Genomic DNA, 20,817 nt, shown 5'->3' with positions numbered 1-20,817 from the left:
AATCACAGACACACATCGCAGCCTGGCGGCGTCCACCTTAGTTTTCTATATGCACTGGAGTGCACGTTGTATTACTAAACTAACCAAAACAACCACAATCAAATAAATCGGATTGGTTATTAATTGTAATTTCTTTAAATAACTCTGAATTTCAAATAAACATTCTCATACACTGAATTTATAAAACAGATGTGCTGGCAAAATGTAGTAGTATGAATCACTACAGATATACATGTATTCAGTACAGTGTACACTGCGCAGATTAAAGATTTAACATAACTTTCAAGTAAAGTTTGAATATTACTCTAAATTTCAGAAACATCAACTAAAGTTAATTTGGCAACACTTACCTAAAATAAAATATTGAGAACTAAAATATTCCTAGCCCTCTCAGCTACTTCAGGTCTTTTTTAAGGATTTAATAAAACTTTTAACAGTTATTAACAGTAATAAAACAACTCTAGTCCTTTGTTGGTAACAAACACTATAAAATAATAATAATGTATTATTTTATAGGGGGTTACAATAGCATCTCAGTTTAAACGCCAGTCTGCTGTGTTGTGCTGTAATTACTTCCAGGTCTGATGTCACCACACACGTCAGCCTGTTCACACACTATTGTATATGATCAAACTGCATTGAAAATGTAGGGTATTCCCAAAGCTATTCCAGATATTGCTATGCATTTGTTCTTACGTTTCTGAACAAATCTAAATGTAACATTACATTACATACAGAATATTTTGCTATCTGTGAAATATTAGGCAAAACAAGTGCTTACAAATATTGTTCTTTTCCATGTGAGAGAAGCACAACAGTAAATGAAGAATTTTAAACGTTGTTCTTTTGTAACACACACACACACACACACACATACATACATATATATATATATATATACATATACACACACACACACACACACACACACACACACACACACACAGTACTGTGCAAAAGTTTTAGGCAGGTGTGAAAAAATGCTGTAAAGTAAGAATGCTTTCAAAAATAGACATGTTAATAGTTTATATTTATCAATTAACAAAATGCAAAGTGAGTAAACAGAGGAAAATCTATTTCAAATCAATATTTGGTGTGACCACCCTTTGCCTTCAAAACAGCATCAATTCTTCTAGGTACACTTGCACACAGTTTTTGAAGGAACTCGGCATGTAGGTTGGAGAACTAACCACAGTTCTTCTGTGGATGTAGGCAGCCTCAATTGCTTCTCTCTCTTCATGTAATCCCAGACAGACTCAATGATGTTGAGATCAGGGCTCTGTGGGGGCCATACCATCACTTCCAGGACTCCTTGTTCTTCTTTACGCTGAAGATAGTTCTTAATGACTTTCGCTGTATGTCTGGGGTCGTTGTTATGCTGCAGAATAAATTTGGGGCCAATCAAATGCCTCCCTGATGGTATTGTATGATGGATAAGTATCTGCCTGTACTTCTCAGCATTGAGGAGACCATTAATTCTGACCAAATCCCCAACTCCATTTGCAGAAATGCAGCCCCAAACTTGCAAGGAATCTCCACCATGCTTCACTGTTGCCTGCAGACACTCATTCGTGTACCACTCTCCAGCCCTTCTGCGAACAAACTGCCTTCTGCTACAGCCAAATATTTCAAATTTTGACTCATCAGTCCAGAGCACCTCCTGCCATTTTTCTGCACCCCAGTTCCTGTGTTCTCGTGCATAGTTGAGTCGCTTGGCTTTATTTCCACGTCGGAGGTATGGCTTTTTGGCCGCAAGTCTTCCATGAAGGGCACTTCTGACCAGACTTCTCCGGACAGTAGATGGGTGTACTAGGGTCCCACTGTTTTCTGCCAATTCTGAGCTGATGGCATTGCTGGACATCTTCCGATTGTGAAGGGAAGTAAGCATGATGTGTCTTTCATCTTCTGCAGTAAGTTTCCTTGGCCGACCACTGCTTCTACGGTCCTCAACGTTGCCAGTTTCTTTGTGCTTCTTCAAAAGAGCTTGGACAGCACATCTGGAAAAACCCCTGTCTGCCTTGAAATTTCTGCCTGGGAGAGACCTTGCTGATGCAGTATAACTACCTTGCTGTGCTCAGTCTTGCCATGATGTATGACTTTTGACAGTAAACTGTCTTCAGCAACCTTACCTTGTTAGTTGAGTTTGGCTGTTCCTCACCCAGTTTCATTCCTCCTACACAGCTGTTTCTGTTTCAGTTAATGATTGTGTTTCAACCTACATACTGAATTGATGATCATTAGCACCTGTTTGGTATAATTGTTTAATCATACACCTGATTACATGTCTACAAAATCCCTGACTTTGTGCAAGTGTACCTAGAAGAATTGATGCTGTTTTGAAGCCAAAGGGTGGTCACACCACATATGGATTTGATTTAGATTTTTCTTCTGTTCACTCACTTTGCATTTAGTTATGCTGATAAATATAATCTATTAACATGTCTATTTTTAAAAGCATTCTTACTTTACAACATTTTTTTCACACCTGCCTAAAACTTTTACACAGTACTGTGTATATATATATATATACATACACACATATACACAAGCTAAATGCAGCTATCAGCAAAATAACGTATAAAGTACATTTGGGGACTTCAAAAATGAAACTGTGAAATCATGCTGAATTAAGAACGGCCACAGTGTGAGTGCTCCTTATCATGTCGCTCTGCCCTTTGCGTTCTAAATCCAAGTCAAGATGATAAGGAAAACACAAACATGGTTTGTCATTTGGCGACACTTTTGTTGTATGAAAGAAAACCACCAATCTCGTGCTGTGTGATTAAGGAGACTATTCTTTGAAGTAAGATCAATACGTATCTCTCAGGATTTGCGCCTGCAACTCAGTACTCACTTCAAGACAGATATATTGATTTCAGTGTATTCCTAATTTAGTGGTGGTCACTGGATGAAGAAACACAGCGTGTTGGCTGGATTTATTACCCACTTTTTCAGTCAGTGATTGGCAGGAGAAAATGGGACCATCTGCACTAATGTAGCACAGAAATGAACTTTCCAAAATATGCAACAGCAGTGTTAATTGCATGATGCTGGCAAACATCTGTTGAGTGTAATTAGTTGCATCACCATAACTGTAAGTGTCAACTACACTTATAATTGAGCATCATTTCTTGAGCAGAATATAAATGATACATTTTTAATACTTTTTGTGCTAACAAACACAAGCCTATTCGAGACTGAAAATTATTCTGCAAGGCCTGAATGGTGAAAGCAAGAGTAAGGGTAAGGGGTTTGTGTTTTATAATTACCACCCTGATGCAGAATCCAAGGTTTCCAGTGGTGGGAAGTCATTACAAGCTCTCACATTTTAATTATACACGCCAGTAAAACAAGTTTAAGCCTGCTTACCTGGCCATTAGTCCTTCTTCTTAATCTTATATCTGTTTGAATATAATTGGTGTAAAGATTAGACTTTCTTCTAATCCTATATTTGTATGAATATAATTGGTATAAAGCCCCTGCAATTCATGACATATGGCATTACTGCTCAGTCTTATTGGTATTATGTAAAAGGTTAAAAAGGTTTAGTAATATAATGAGTCTACCCAATTCATTAATAGCTGTGCCATTTAATCCAGTCTAGGTGATTGTGTTCCAACCAGAAGATCCTCACATTACCAGTTGCTATAATGTGACTGGAAATTTTATATTTCAGATGAAGAGTACTGGTACAAAACAGAAGCATCAACATAACCTTATAAAAGATTACCCTAGCAGACTGGCACAGTAATTTTGCAGCATTCCAGTGCTTTTTTTCATGGTTATACTATGTATTTACAATAATTTACCATGATTTGCCATGTTTTCAATATACTTTAGCAGACTTCTCATGGCTTTTGCAGTTTTGTAATTGCCCAAAGGTCATTTTAACTGTAAGACACACTTCTAACCCAGCTTATGTCCATGGCTTTTTGCACAACCCAGGGCAGTGCTCTCCTGTTTGTGTCTTGTATTCATTGGTCACCGTACCTAACCAACTGAGGCCAAGGCCACTGTTCCATTCAAGTCATGGAGCACAGCACAAATTAAAAAAAAAAGACCATAACAGTCAAAATACATCAGCCAAACCATCATTACTGAGCTGTTCCCAAATCAAAGATTCTCCTGAATAAGCATTTAGTCCTCCTTTAACTATATTCACCACTTAGGACGGGTTACTTGAAAATTCAAGCAAGTGCCTCACATGGCGTCTGAGGCAGGGTTTATCTCCGTGCCACTGATCTCTGTGATCTGTGCTCACACATCACACTCTGATCTGATTATTGTGAGTAAGACAGTAACAATGACTTAGAAATATGTCACCACTGTGGCTCTGCATTTCTGTCACCAAGAAATTACATCAGACGCATACATCTGTGCAACTGCCATGATAAATCAGAGGTGAATTTTTATAATGGGTATGTTGCTGTCTATAAGAACTTTTCCAGCTTAGCTACGGTATAGGTCATGTATACCTGGATGGATATCAAATCTGGCTCAGGTGACAAGTGAACTGAGTGGTTGTCTCAGCTTAACCCCCAGTGGAGTGGTTAATGTAGCAAAGGTGGTGTCAAAGGTCTATTCTTTCGAAGTAAAAAATATCAATAGTGACCGTAATGGAAACCGTATCGTACAATCTTTCAATGACTGTAATGGACATGTGGTTTGCATCCTACACTACTAGATAGAAATATCAATGACAGATGCACACCCTGGCAAGCATTTCATCTGTAAACAAACTAAACGCAAAAACAAAGCACATAAATTCACAAATACATCTAAAATTAAAACAAGTCAAAACTGAACGTAAGCCTTACAATGCAGTGCTCCCTCGCTATAACGTGGGTCTCGGGAGAGGGACACGCAATATGAGCATTATAACACAAGAGCGTTATAAACAGGGGAGGGGGTGAGGCTCGCCGCGGGACACACAACAACACACATCTGAGTAAAGCACAAAATAACTCCCTATCCAAAATGCACATAACGTGAAGCAAAAATGTTATTTTCCTTGAATTAACCATGCATAAAGCACCATGTAATCAATGCTATATCTTTTACAAACAAAAAAAAAGGGTAACATTCCCACTCGTGGATCATTTTAATTAGCAGTTTTTAAATTATAAATAGCCTGGCTAAACAGAAGTCGGGAGTTCAATTCGAAGTGACAGACAAGCAAACCAAGTGCGAGAAGGACAGCAGGTCGGGAGAGGAGACTCGCCCCAGGTTTGGCTGCTGGAGCGGAGCTGAAGCGTCTCGTCTCCCAGAGAAAGCTGCAGCACCTCTCACAGCAAAAAAGTTAGGAAAGATAACCATGTAATAGGCCTAATATTTATTTAGTTATAAAATGAATGCTAACTAAGATGTCTGTTTTATAAAGTGCTAGCGCACCTTTTCTTCAGTTCAGATACTGTATCAAAAGTGACAGTCAGAAACGGAAGTTAGACTGAGAAATTATTTACAGTTTGAACAACATTGGTACTGTATTTACTGTAGAAATAATGCATGAATCATGAATCACATAATCGAGAGCCTTATAGTGAGAGAGCACTGTATAACCAACTAATTATCAAATTATTTAGCCCTTATTGGAGGTAAGATTAATACAATCACCATAGGATACCATTGAGTTTAACACTTTAACAACTTGGCAAACTCACACCAACTCATTCTTAACCCCTGGCCTGTTTCTTACACCCTAACAGCCAGCTGCTCACTAACCACACAGTACTCAGTTGCTTTTATTTTTCTTCTAAAATAGGATTTAGTTGCTTGAAAATCACTGCATCAGCAAAGTGAACAAATGTAGCCATCAAGTGAAGCAGGTTTTGCTCTTGACCTGTCTTGCTACTCTCCAGCTGGAAGAGGGGGTGCTAATGTATGGCTTAGCCCTCCCTCTGTTCCAAAGCTTAGCAATCAGGGTCTGAAAACTGACCAGAATTATTTGATGCCCATTAGGCAACCCTTAATTCAGTCAAGAAAGAACTGGGCAGGTGCAAGCTGTGTGCATTTGAGGTGGTGATTAGGGGAAAGTCTCTCTGCGTGAGGCGAGACGAACATCTGTGCCTGTTACTACGCGGACAATAGCGGGTAGCAGGGGGAGGAGGGAACTCCCCTCGGAACATGAGCAGGGCCTCAGTGAAAGAGACTGCAGGGCTGAATAGTGTGGCCTGATTTAAGGCTCTCACTGCTACTTGTCATTAGCATTTGAAAACACGGGCTGGGTCAAACTCTTTCGCATTAGCTTGTTGTTTGTTTTTTTTTTTTAATTAAGGGAGCAATACATGAAGACAGCAGAGGCACCCTCTATGGCAACTATAGGGGGCATTATTTTTGTAGTTTATGATAGAGGGAGAGATGTAGTTAACTTTTTTGTGTTACTCTTTTTACTAAAATGCCACATTTCAACCTCAGTTTAGCATAGTGGAATATCAATGGTGCAGTCGATCGGAACTATTTTCTACAGGCAGTCATATAATTAACCCTTTGCGGTCCTATGTTGAACCAGATCCGACATTACAATTTTCCCTTTCCAGTCCGATGTCGAATTACTTCCTTAAGATGGCTAGAAATGCTGACAAAGTTAACACCAACAGTGCATCGACTACACTATGTAACACAATTTTTGTTCCTGGGTAGTAAGTGTTATTTCCTAATTGCTTATGCCTCAAAAGAATAGAAAATGGCTATTATTCCCCACAAACTTTGTTTTTGTGACCAGGACAGTGATATTTTGAAATGTACCTATTTCCAATGAGAAAACTGTCTTTTTGTTCACATAAAGTCAGAAAAAAACAACATATGAATCCAAATTAACGTGTATTTATACTAAAGTAATACAAAAATGACTACAAAAGATTTAGAAGTGAGTAGTTTTTCGGGATTTACAATTACACTATGTAACACAATTTTTGTTCCTGGGTAGTAAGTGTTATTTCCTAATTGCTTATGCCTCAAAAGTATAGAACATGGCTATTATTCCCCACAAACTTTGCTTTTGTGACCAGGACAGTGATATTTCAAAATATCACTATTTCCAATGGGAAAATGTGTGTCTTTTTGTTCACATAAAGTCAGAAAAAAACAACATATGAATCCAAATTAACATGTACTTATACTAAAGTAATACAAAGATGACTACAAAAGATTTAGAAGTGAGTAGTTTTTCGAGATTTACAATTATACTGTATTTACAGTATAATTGTAAATCTCGAAAAACTACTCGCTTCTAAATCTTTTGTAGTTACACAGTGTTATACTGTAAATCACTTTCATGAATCAGCCCCCAAATGTAGTCTCCCATCATGTTCTTGTTATACTGTCCTTGGTAGCAGCGTTCGAAGTCCAGTATATCCTGGTGGAAGCGCTCGCCTTGCTCCTCCGAGTACGCTCCCATGTTCTCCTTGAATTTATCAAGATGAGCATCAAGGATATGGACTTTGAGGGACATCCTACAATCCATTGTGCCGTAGTTCTTCACCAGAGTCTCAACCAGCTCCACATAGTTTTCGGCCTTGTGATTGCCCAGGAAGCCCCGAATCACTGCGACAAAGCTGTTCCAAGCCGCTTTCTCCTTACTAGTGAGCTTCTTGGGGAATTCATTGCACTCCAGGATCTTCTTTATCTGTGGTCCGACGAAGACACCGGTTTTGACCTTTGCCTCAGACAGCTTAGGGAAGAAGTCTTGAAGGTACTTGAAGGCTGCCGACTCCTTATCTAGAGCTCTGACAAATTGTTTGATAAGGCTCAATTTGATGTGCAGTGGTGGCATCAGCACCTTCCGGGGGTCCACCAGTGGCTCCCACTTGACGTTGTTCCTCCCCACAGACAACTCGGTCCGCTGTGGCCAGTTCCGCCTGTGGTAGTGCGCCTTGGTGTCCCTGCTGTTCCAAAGGCAAAGATAGCAGGGAAACTTGGTAAAACCGCCTTGGAGACCCATCAGGAATGCTACCATAGGCAGCTGGAACTAAACTGAACTGGTGGGCTTAAGGCCCCTGTATTTATACTACTATTTGTATTAATGGAAAGTTCTAGAAGTTACTCAAAGTTTACTCAGCACTGAATCTATCTGGAATGTTCTGGAAAATAGGTACATTTCAAAATATCACTGTCCTGGTCACAAAAGCAAAGTTGGTAGGGAATAATAGCCATTTTCTATACTTTTGAGGCATAAGCAATTAGGAAATAGCACTTACTACCCAGGAACCAAAAAATAAATAAAAAATTTGTTACACGGTGCTATGACTGTGGACACAAAGGCACTGATGCACAGATACGTATTCTGACAAAATGGAGAAAGACACTTTGTGGAAATACTTGTAGAAATTAGATGATTGCGTTACCTATTATATGTGTTACTAGAAGTTCGATGGACAAATAAAATGTGAACTTGTATATAATAATTCTTGTTTAAGCAAATCTATATTTTAGTGATGTTCCAGTACCTCCAGATTTAAGACTACACCAATGTGGAATATTGTAGCTGACAATATTCATGTTTTGTGAAGAAGGCCAGTTGTATGTGTGAATATCATTTTGGCCAATAACTGTGTAATAGAGTAATTTTTTTCTGACCCAAAATACATTTGTGATTAAATATTAAATATTAAATACTGTATTTATCATTCCACTCCTTCTGGACACTTCTTACTGTATTTTGTAGGATTAACAATGACTATAATGAATGTTATACTACCTATACAGTAGGTCACAAATGCATCATTTTCCTCTGCTTGCCAGTCTATTGCTAGACTAGACTAAACCACTACTATACAAATAAAGGTGTCAGTTGACATTTAAATTACATTTGAAACAAACTAGCCATAGATGCAGTGAGTTTCATAGCACTAAAACCCAACTGGCTCTTATAGGGTATTGACAACAGGAACCTAAGTAGTTAGACAACCCATTAATTTTTTTAAATATTTAATTAATCCATCATTAAAATATTATTCTTTGTTATTGAGATTAATCGTACTTCAGGATGCTTCCAATTTCTTGATTTAGTTGCAGATTTTTACAGGAAGCAATCACACAGATAACTGTGGGTTAATGCAACATGTACATTTGATCAGATCTAGTCATGAGGAGGCCCACTGAATTGTGATGCACTATACCTTGATTTTCACTTGGGGGAAGCACATGACAGTTCCAAAATGTCTTACTCCTAGCTGTCACTTATGGTCCAGTTTCTTTTTTACATGGGACAATAGTCTTGCCACAATACATTGAAAAATGACAGTTACATGAACTTGATTTCCACAGTCTGCTTATGAAAAACATAACCCACCCATTGTTTTGAATAACCGACTCTGCATGCCTAAAAAGGCTTCAAAATATATAGTTAATGGACTCCAAAAGGGTAAAAAGGCATACTTTTGTATCTTGTACGTTGTACCTAGATATTTAATGGCACTCTTCATTACTTTTGAAGTGAAGGCTCTGGCATTATTTATTTAAACACTGTGAGCATGGATCTGTTAGCTTAAATATTTCAAATCATTCAAAGTGCTTCTCTGAAGTGAATTATAAATGATAAATCACTATGATGATTTATTAGTTATGACATCATATAGAATCTGCCTTAGTCTGTTTTGAAAGTCCACTTCAGATGCATACAGACAAAAGTACTAAACAGTGGCACATATATCAGCAAAGACAGGATTGCAAAGCTGCAACAGTTTTGCATTATCTCGCACTGCGACAGGTGAATAGATGACCATGGCTACCACTGTACACTGTACCCCTGTCTTTTACAGTATTTACTTAATCACATATTCATGTAAAAACTACAACTAATCTGCTCTTTAACTTTGTACATTTTTGTCATCATTTAAATAAATACATTAGTGGTACTCTTGTTTTGAATCGCCATATGGGTTAGCTGCAGCACAGCATACATACTTTTTGTATTGATCTCGAAATGTTTATCTGGCCTCATGATTGCTGGGAAAAAACACAAGCAGCTACAGTTTTTATAAGAAAGGGTTCCCCAAAAACACTGAACATCTAAATGCAGGTGTGTGACGGAATGATGAGTTCTGGTGATGAATCTTCCTCCTGACCTGTGAGGGCGCTAAAGAACGGGAGGAGAAGTATCTGGAAGGGCTGGCCTGACAGTTCGTTTCCGGGTAGGGCTGATCGTTGCTGCAGGAGCGACCCCTACCGGAACATCATTGATGTCGGCCCCGAAGGCAAGGGCCATGAAAATGACGGCGGAGGATGATCCGGAGGCACTTTTGGTGGCGTTCGAGCGGCTGGCAACCGCGGCGGGATGGCCTCGGGAGTTCTGGGCAAGCCAACTGGGACCTTGCCTGGTCGGGGAAGCGCAGGCAGCATACCAAGCCCTGAGCGACCAGTACACCACTGACTATGACCTAGTCAAGCAGGCTATCCTCCGTCGTCTCAACATCACCGCGGAGACCCACCGGACACGGTTCCGCGAATACCGGAGAGCCCCGGAGACACGCCCCAGGGTGGTGGCACAACGGTTGTGTGACCACATGGTCCATTGGCTGACCCCAGAGAAGAAGACCGCTCAACAAATGGGGGAAGCCATTGTGGTGGAACAATTCTGCCATGTGGTCGGCGCCGAAACTCAGGAGTGGGTACGGCGCCACAACCCCGACACCCTGGAGGAGGCGGTCAAATTGGCCGAAGATTTTGAAGACTCTTTGAAGTCAGCCCGGGTCAAGATTCTGTCAGCCCCTGCCCTGCTCAGGAACCAACCTCTCCCTCCCTCTCCTCCAACACCACCACCATCACCCTCGGTCCCGGCACCCAGACCTCCCAGACCGCCGACCTCGTTGGGCCCCCTTGCCTCCCCCCCATGGAGACCGAGGATGGCCCCCAGCTGGGGTAGAGGTTTTGCCCCTGCCCCGTTGCCCTACCAGCAGAGGGACAGATATTTAACCTATGCCCCCTCTGTCCCTCCACTCTGTTTTAGGTGTAACCAGCCAGGACATAGGGCCAGGTCATGCCCCGCTGCTATGGAGTGTGACGTGGCTGCATGCAACTGGACACCTGGAACGGGTAAGCAGGGGGAAAACGGTTGGGAGGGGCCCTGTCTGATTGACGTGGTTTTAGGGAATGTGAAAACCCACGCGTTAGTGGACACAGGGTGTGAACAAACCTTGATCAGGACAGCTCTCTTGGGCGGTATGTCGTGGCGGCCACAAGGTCAGGTGGCCATCTCCTGTATCCATGGAGACACGGCGGCATACCCCACCCTAAAAGTATATTTATCGGTAGGACCGATAAAACGTCACCTTGTAGTCGGGGTGGCGGAAAGGTTGCCGCACCCAGTTATTCTGGGCCGAGACTGGCCAAAATTCAAAGAATTGGTGCAAATAATGGCAGTCTCAGCCACACACGTAAACGTGGCAGAAAAAGGGAAAAAGGAACGGATTGGTGATGTGTTTCCTTTTCATACTGAAATGTTTTCCCCTCTTTTCCATCCTAGAAAAACAAATAAGGAGAGACGGACCGCGAAATGGGAGGGAGCGTCTTTGAGACAAGGCTGGGGTCTGGTGGGAGAGTGCTGTAATGGTAACAAACGCCAGTCGAAGGGAGTGGGAACGCAGTGTGACCGAGAGAGCGAGGTTACTGGGCCGACTAGGGCAGAGGTTATTCCAGCCCCTCTCAATATACCGGACCCGTGGTACTCAAGCGCGGACCTAGTGTGGGGCCAAAAGAACGACCCGTCACTGGTGCACGCTTGGGGGCAGGTCCGGTCCATTGAAGGTAAGGATGTTGATGGCGCTGGGCCGCTAGTATATCCACATTTCAGTATAAAGGGGCAATTACTATATAGGGTAAACCTAGCCGCGGGCACAGGACAGCCTGTAACACAATTATTGGTTCCCCCGTCTTGTCGGACCGAGGTCATGAGGCTGGCGCATGATATCCCTTTTGCGGGGCACCTCGGAGCCGAGAAGACGAGGGAGCGAATATTGGCTCGATTCTATTGGCTCGGTCTTCATACTGATGTGTCGAAATATGTAGCCACATGCCCAGACTGCCAGCGAGTAGCGCCAGGTCGAGTGCGCCCCGCTCCTTTGGTCCCACTGCCGATTATTTCCACTCCGTTCGAGCGCATTGCAATGGACATAATGGGCCCGTTGCTACCTTCTGACTCTGGGTATACGCATATATTAGTAGTGGTGGATTATGCAACGCGATACCCAGAGGCAGTTCCATTGAGGTCCACTAGTGCAGCTGCAATAGCCACCGAGTTAGCGCAGATTATGGCTAGAGTAGGGATCCCCAAGGAGATTTTGACTGATCACGGAACCAATTTTTTGTCCAATACGTTACAGCAGGTGTACAAAATATTAAAAATACGTCCCATCAGGACGTCCGTTTATCATCCACAATCGGACGGTTTGGTTGAACGTTTTAATCAGACCTTAAAGTCGATGCTGAGGCGATTTGTAACACAGGAGCAGAAACATTGGGCATCGCTTCTTCCCTACCTCCTTTTTGCGGTGAGAGAAGTGCCGCAGAGTTCAACGGGGTTCTCCCCCTTTGAGCTCCTGTACGGCCGGCAGCCTCGCGGCATTCTCGACCTGCTGAGAGAGGGGTGGGAGGAGCACAAAGGCTCGTCTAAAAATGTAGTGAAGTATGTGCTCCTACTACAAGATCGGCTGGATTTGGTCGGTCGTTTGGCCCAAGACAACCTCAGATCGGCTCAGCACCGACAACAGCAGCATTACAACAAAAATGCACGGATTCGAACCTTTCGACCAGGGGACAAGGTAATGCTGCTACTTCCCTCATCTGAATCGAAACTGTGTGCTAAATGGCAGGGGCCGTATGAGGTGATTCGGGCTATAGGGAAAGTAAATTATGAAATTAGACAGCCCGATCGCCGAAATGAACGTGAAATTTATCATGTCAATTTGTTAAAGCCCTGGCAGGCAAGGGAGGTCTTATTTATAGCCCCAGGCAATATGGGGGATGATTTAGGTCCCTGTCCAGAGACCCCGAGCACAAGAGCGATTTCTATGGGGGAACAATTGGTTCCGGATCAGCAAAGAGAGCTGCGTAAGCTTATTGAGGAGTTCAGCGATGTTTTTTCTGACGTGCCCGGCAGGACAAACTTAGTTGAATATGACATTATCTCTCCACCAGGTGTCACAGTGCGAGAGAGACCGTACCGGATCCCGGAAAGTCGACGAAGTGGCGTTCGCAAAGAGGTATGGGATATGCTCGAGCTTGGGGTGATTGAGCCTTCCAGGAGTGAGTGGTGCAGTCCGATCGTCATAGTGGCTAAGAAAGACGGCACCAACCAATTCTGTGTGGATTTCAGAAAGGTGAAGTTGCTAAGTTCGATGCATATCCCATGCCTCGGGTCGACGAACTTTTAGACAGACTGGGAAAAGCAAGGTTTATTTCCACTCTGGACCTGACGAAGGGATACTGGCAAATCCCTTTAACCCGCAGCTCCAGAGAGAAAACCGCATTTTCAACACCAGAAGGGCTGTTCCACTTTAAAACCATGCCGTTTGGGCTACATGGTGCGCCCGCTGCCTTTCAGAGACTGATGGACCAGGTTTTACGCCCACATCATGAATATGCAGCAGCGTATATTGATGACGTGGTGATATACAGCTCCACCTGGCGAGAGCATTTGGCTAGGATTACAGCCGTTCTTCAGTCTCTAAGGGCAGCCCGGTTGACAGCTAACTTGAGGAAATGTGCGTTTGCCAAAACAGAGACTAAATATTTGGGATTTTTAATGGGGAATGGAAGGGTGAGACCTGTAGTCACCAAAATCCAGGCTTTGGTTGATGCAGCGATCCCCAAAACCAAGACTCAGGTGAGGTCACTACTGGGCTTAGCCGGTTATTACCGCCGCTTCATCCCCGAGTACGCCACAGTGGTTAACCCGTTAGTCGACCTCACCAAAAAGAGTGCTCCAAATTTAATTAAATGGTCAGCTGAGTGTCAGGGAGCGTTTGATACTATTAAGCGTACACTTTGCCAGGCCCCCACTCTTATCACACCGGATTTCACCAAGAGATTCATCCTCCACACCGACGCATCGGATGTAGGTTTGGGTGCAGTCTTGTCCCAAAAAGTAGCTGGAGTAGAACACCCGATATTATACCTCAGTAAAAAAATGTTACCTCGGGAACGCAACTACTCCGTAGTCGAAAAAGAGTGTTTGGCCATTAAATGGGCTACTCACTCTTTACGATACTACCTGCTGGGACACTCATTTGATCTCGTCACAGACCACGCCCCACTCAAGTGGTTAAGCACAATGAAGGACAGCAATGCCCAGATAACTCAGTGGTATCTGGCATTGCAGCCCTTCATGTACCACATGGTACACCGTGCGGGAAAAGACCACCAAAATGCGGATTATTTTTCCCGGGAGGGGGGAGTAATGGGGAAGGTAGATTTAGCCGAGTGTTCCTTCAGCTCCACTCTGGGCGGTGGGATATGTGACGGAAAGATGAGTTCTGGTGATGAATCTTCCTCCCGACCTGTGAGGGCGCTAAAGAACGGGAGGAGAAGTATCTGGAAGGGCTGGCCTGACAGTTCGTTTCCAGGTCAGGGAAGTGGGTCAGCCTGGAGAGGAGTGCGACTCTGTTGTAAGACCGTATTGATTTGAAAGGTAAACGAGAGGCAGCTGCAAGTAATAAGGCAGCTGCAACCGTTTATCTCGATATCATGCAGGATTAAATATAGGGGCTAGGGTAACGCTGATCTTCTCCTTCGTTTTGGTTAACATTAGGAGAGAAGGACTGAGAGAGGAGCTCTCAGAGTATTTGTGAAGAGTGTTGTATGTGCTGTGTGTTATTTTCTGTCTGTCTGTAATTGTCTGTCTTTGTTGCACTAATAGACAGTTAACGCACATCTCCGGAGCTGTCGAAAGGAGAGCACTATCCGGAGCACCACTGCACTGAGCACCTGCACGTTTTCGATCACCCAGGATTGGTGACCGTACCGTTGTTTTTGTTCGGGACTGTGCCCTTGTTTTCATTATCCCCGTGCTTTACACATTGTTGTGTATTGCCGGGGATTTATTATTTTTGACGGTCGCCAGACCTGGAAAAGAGGAATAAAGCACTTATTCACTGAATCACTGTTGTCTGTTCATCACTCCTGCACCGCATCACCACGACATCTGTTCCCCTTACCAACCACTTTGCCACAAGGTGTTACCAAGGAACTGGTTTCTCAGTTGCTCTCATAAATCCTCCTGTTCCAGATCAGGAGCGGAGTCAGACCACAGGAATAGCCCAGGTCTGTCCGATAAAGCTTCTCGTTCCAGTTCAGGAGCGGAGTCAGACTACAGGAATAGCCCAGGTCTGTCTGATAAAGCCTCCTGTTTCAGTTCAGCAGCAGAGTCAGACTACAGGAATAGACAAGATCTGTTTATTGTTCCAGGGGCCTCACAGGCTGTGCTTCCTATAAAAAAGTAGACTCCCACGACTGACCCCCACTAGTGCATTCAGAGAGGTCGGGTACCAGAGGTTTTGTCTTTATTTTACCTGCCACCCTGCAAAATAACACAACATAAAATATTTACAATGTTTACTTGTAAGTTTTAATATTGTCCCTCCCTTATATTATATGTATGGCTTCTTTTCGGTTTTAACCGATAACACCCGATGAAACACTCCCGATACAAAAAAAAAATGAAATTGGTGGATAGCAATAAACACTGAAAAAACTATGGAAATGGTTAATCAATTAACGTTGACTTTACCTTTTTCTCCATTAAAAAAAAATAAAACCTACTACAAAAATAATAATAAATACATTTACCAGTGCTGTTGGGCAATGTCCCGCCTTCCTGACTCGTATCTATCATTGATTTGTTCTGAATACTCTAAGCCCGCCCCAACTACTGAGTGACAGCACATTCCTACATTTCTATTGGAGACTCCACTTGTGAGATTTAAAGCGAGATTACAATCAGGATTGTTAGCGAGATTTAAAGCTGTATTACAGTTAAGATATAGAGGATTTAAAACAGAATTGTGGTGAAATGTACAAAAATGCCTACACACAAAAACCCCAGAAGAATGTCCCCATGACTAAGGGATTTCATTATGGAAGACACCAAAGGAAAGAAGGTACAACTTAACTGTGCAAGTACGCTACATATTTTGACTGAAAAAAAAAAAACATTCAGGCATTTTGGAAAGTAACCTAAAAAATTAATTTCATACAGTACATCAAAAACGAAAGCCCCAAATAAAAACGATTTACATAAAACTCGAAAATAACTAAAAATAAGCACCAAAAATAATTAATTAATAACAATTAATAAAACCCCAAAAACAGAAGCCCTCATTATAATCACTAGTGTTTTGTTACCCTAATATAGGTTTTGTTAGCACTATACTTATAGGTCCGAGCTGGGCGAGACTGCCCAGTGACACCCCACATTGGGAGGGAGGGCTGCACAGGCAATAGTGATCTATTAGAATGCCTTGGGCTGCTTATTAGTTCATCATATTCAAGGCTGTGTGTACTGTAAATGATAATTGAGCATATTTCTATACTGAATATTTGTGGAAAGACATAAGATAGTTAAGTCCGCTTTTTTAGTAGATGTATTTGAAAAATGGCAAATTAAATTTTCATGTGAAATAAAATTCATAACTTAATGTGATTTATTCTACATATTTCTCCAGCACATTGTGTATACAGTGGAGAAGGCATAGAGAGATGCCACTTTATAATGTACGAGATGACCTGAAATGGAATAAATAATTCAGAAGTGGAATGTCATTGAAATGCATGTAATGCCCTTTACCTGATGACTAAATGTCCCTTTGTGTCAGAAATCCAGTGATGAGATGGGTTCTATTCATTTTTCAGCTAAGAATATTAACATATGTCACCTACATCTCAAACGGCTCAATTATTACAATTGACAATAACCTAATAGCAATAGGATGCAGTCACTGAAAGTGTGACATTTTGTAAATCTGCAGACAGGGATATTGAAAATATTTTTTAAATAAACATTCCTTTTAGAAAAATGTATTTATGAAATCCATGACAATGTTTTATTTGCTCAAAAGAACAAACGTGTGTGTGTGTGTGTGTATATATATATATATATATATATATATATATATATATATATATATATATATATATATATATATATATATATATATATATACATACACACACACACACACACACACATACATACATACATACAGTGGCTAGCAAAAGTTTGTGAACCCCTTAGGATTTTCACCTATTTCAAACCTAAAATGTTATTAGATCTTAATCTAAGTCCTAATAATAGATAAAGATAAATTAATTAATTAAACAAATGATACAAAAACATGATGCATTTTCAACATTTATTTATCCACAAATGATTCAGCATTCCATATCCATGTGTGAAAAAGTACGTGAACCTTTAGATTCAGTAACTGGTGGCACCCCCTTGAGCAGCAATGCCTTCAACTAAGCGTTTCCTGTAACTGTTGGTCAGTCTCTCACATCGGTTTTGAGGAATTTTGGCCCATTCCTCCTTACAGAACTGCTTCAACTCTATGACATTTGAGGGCTTCCTTGCATGGACAACTCGCTTCAGGTCCTGCCATAACATTTCCATGGGGTTTAGGATCTAACTTTGATTAGGCCATTCTAAAATCGGGAATTTCTTCTTTTACAGCCATTCCATTGTAGATCTGTTTGTATGTTTAGGATCATTGCTTTGCTGCATGACACGCTTTCGGTTCAGCTTCAGCTCACAGACGAATGGCCTGACATTCTCCTCTAGAATCTTGTGATACAATGCAGAATTCATGGTTGTGTCAATGATAACAAGCCCTCCAGGTCCTGAGGTAGCAAAGCAACCCCAAACCATCACACTTCCACCACCATGCTTGATTGGTTGGGATGAGGTTCTTCTGTTCGAACGCAGTGTTTGGTTTTCGCCAAACATAACGTTTCTCATTGAGGCAAAAAAGTTCTGCCTTTGACCCGTCTGTCCAGAGAACATTGTTCCAGAAGTTTTGTGGATCATCTATATGCTCTTTGGCGAACTTCAGACCGGAAGTAATGTCCTTTTTAGAGAACAGTGGTTTCCTCCTGGTTAGCCTTCCATGAACACCATTCTTGTTCTTTTTTTTCTGATAGTTGAGTCATGAACACTCACATTAGCCAAGGCGAGAGTGGCCTGCAGATACTTGGATATTACTCTGTCTGACAGTGGATTGGCGGAGCCCCAAATCCTTAGAAATTGTTTTGTAATCCTTTCTAGACCGATGAGCATCAATAACTGTTGTTCTGAGGTCCTCGGAGATTTATTTTAATCGTGGCATGACGTGTTTCCACATACCTGTATGGTGAAGACCAAACTCACAAAGATTCTGATCTTTACATAAGGTGGGGTGTCCCAAACTCACCCTTGAAGAGCTACCTAATTATAGATAGATAGATAGATAGATAGATAGATAGATAGATAGATAGATAGATAGATAGATAGCACAAAGTCCCATCACTGTTTAACCCTAGGAGCAGTACCACAAAAATGTAGTCAGCACTCAAAATCTCACATTCATGTGAACATTAAAAGTTAATATTTATTCACACATATTTTAAGGTAGACACAAATAAACATGTTTCAGTCCAAAATAAGATGAAGATAAGCAAGCAGATGACATTTGAATAGTCAGAGAATTCCCAAGATCTCAAAACTACTGACTTAAAGATATCTCTCTTCTAGTTAAGTTAAATGTCCTCACCTTTTGCAAATAGTTGATACCTCTTCTGTGGGTCCTACTGCTTAAATGTTTTTTTTTTTTTTTTTTTTTTTCTGAGGGAGTGAGATTACTGTCTTCACAATATATTGCGAGGTAGAGAAGCCCAAAACCAACTTTAGCCAAATATGACTGGCTCTCTGGGGTGGCCCAGTGACTACAAAACAAATAAGAAAATGTACACCAATAATTAAACCAACACACAGATAAAGCCAATACACTTAAGTTTGAAATCAGGTTTAAAAATGTCCTAACAGACTGATGCTCTTTTCCCAAATTGTTTCTGTGCTTACATTGTTTTCAAGCAATGTTAGCTGTTCTTTTTGATAACAACAGGAACAAACCAGTATTACTGTGCTGGTTACTGCAGTAGTCATTGTCCCACCTATTTTCCTATGGTAACATAGCCTGATATTTAATTTTGGTACTTGTGAATTTAGTGCCCATGAAAAGTGAGACAATGGCACTGGCCACTGTTGTGCACACTGCCTGCAGGAACAATGTGCATCCTCTTGTAGATCTTTATCTGGACCTGAACTTTCTCTAGCAGAGACTGAGAAGCTTACCGAGGGGGTGATGATAGCCTCAGTACAGTGTCCGAGAAGCACAAAGAGGTTGCAAATCTACACAGAGACGTAGCTGCATCCAGGGGACTGAGACAGAGTGGTGACATTAGAGAAAGGGCAGTGAATTCTATAGCAAAATAACTGCATAAAAAAGGCAAGTCGTTGTTTATTAAGCATCTGTTGGAAGTTCAATTTTGTACCAGAAGTTCAAGTTAATGCCAGAAATGGGGGGGTAGGGGATAGGAGGCATAGCATGGTTCCAGTTTACGAGTTGGTAGCACCTTATTGAAAAGAAATATTAAAAATACATAAAAAGGCATTTGTTTCTGATTCATACTGCAGCGTTATTCAAACTCCTATTTTCTTTAATTACAAAGATTGCCGGTTTAGTTAAGAAATATGGTGACATGCTCCATGACCTTGCTTACCACCACCCCCCACCCCCCCAGGAAATATGGCTTCTTCGTTGTACTATCTATCCTGGTTAAATAAGTTCCTAAAGAAAAAAAAGAAGATTTCTTACAGCAGGTCAATGTTCTATGGCTGTCTTCCCTGGTTTGGCAGCTGTGCAAAGTAAATACACTCTGCACTGCTCCTGGGCTTTATCTTCCTAGGTTACTGCAATTTATCAGCTAGTAAACAAAGCCTGTCACCCCCTTCAACCATCAGATCTAGTTAAATCATTTAAAAACAACCTAGGCTGAAGGTCATGGAAGACATTCCTTAAAGGACTGTAACTTGGCTAATTGAAGCTAACTCCTGATAAAGAAAGATTTTCTGTTGACTTGGCCTGCATGGCTGAGTGCAAGTCAATAGCACAAAGGGCTCCATTATAGCTTTATCATAGTAAATAGCTGAAAAGTGAGTCGAGAAGATGACTGATGAGCTAAGTTTTAAATAGTCACTGTTTCAGAGCTGAAAACCAGTAGCAGACAGTTCTCCACACTAACATGCAGCCTTCATTAAAAGTATTCTTATAAGCATAATTACATCTTTTTCTCTCAACAATAACAGATAACTCTATGATCAAAAGATGGTTCTGTACAATGCCTTCTATAACATTATCACCATTTTTCCCCCATAAGTGCTTGTTGTTACTGTGTACAATAATAAAGATGAACTCGAACAAGACTTTTTTATAACAGTCATGAGGCCTCTGTATTATGGTAGCAGGCATCGGTTGAGCAGTAAAAGGCAAAGAGAATAAAGGTAGCTCGACTGCATACCAGTCTGATACAGGATGTCGTTCTTTTTCTGGAGTACTTCAGGTACTGTATTTTTCAGTTTCTTCTAAAAAGAATTCAGGACATTCACTGTAATGAGAGTTCATTTATTTTGCCGTAAAGTCTTTGTTACATCATTGTAAAGTTACGCATTTTGAGAGCTAAGCAACAGTACAGAAAATATTGAATTCCAGCTCTGACAGACCAGATACCTTCCCCAAGGAAACAAACCCCTGAATGGTCACCAAGCATCAAATACAGCAAGTCTTACCGAATCTA

Source organism: Polyodon spathula, chromosome 5, assembly GCF_017654505.1.
Source record: "Polyodon spathula isolate WHYD16114869_AA chromosome 5, ASM1765450v1, whole genome shotgun sequence".
Lineage (NCBI taxonomy): Eukaryota > Metazoa > Chordata > Actinopteri > Acipenseriformes > Polyodontidae > Polyodon > Polyodon spathula.
The sequence above is the reverse complement of the archived record's forward strand: the minus strand, read 5'-3'. Positions refer to the sequence as shown.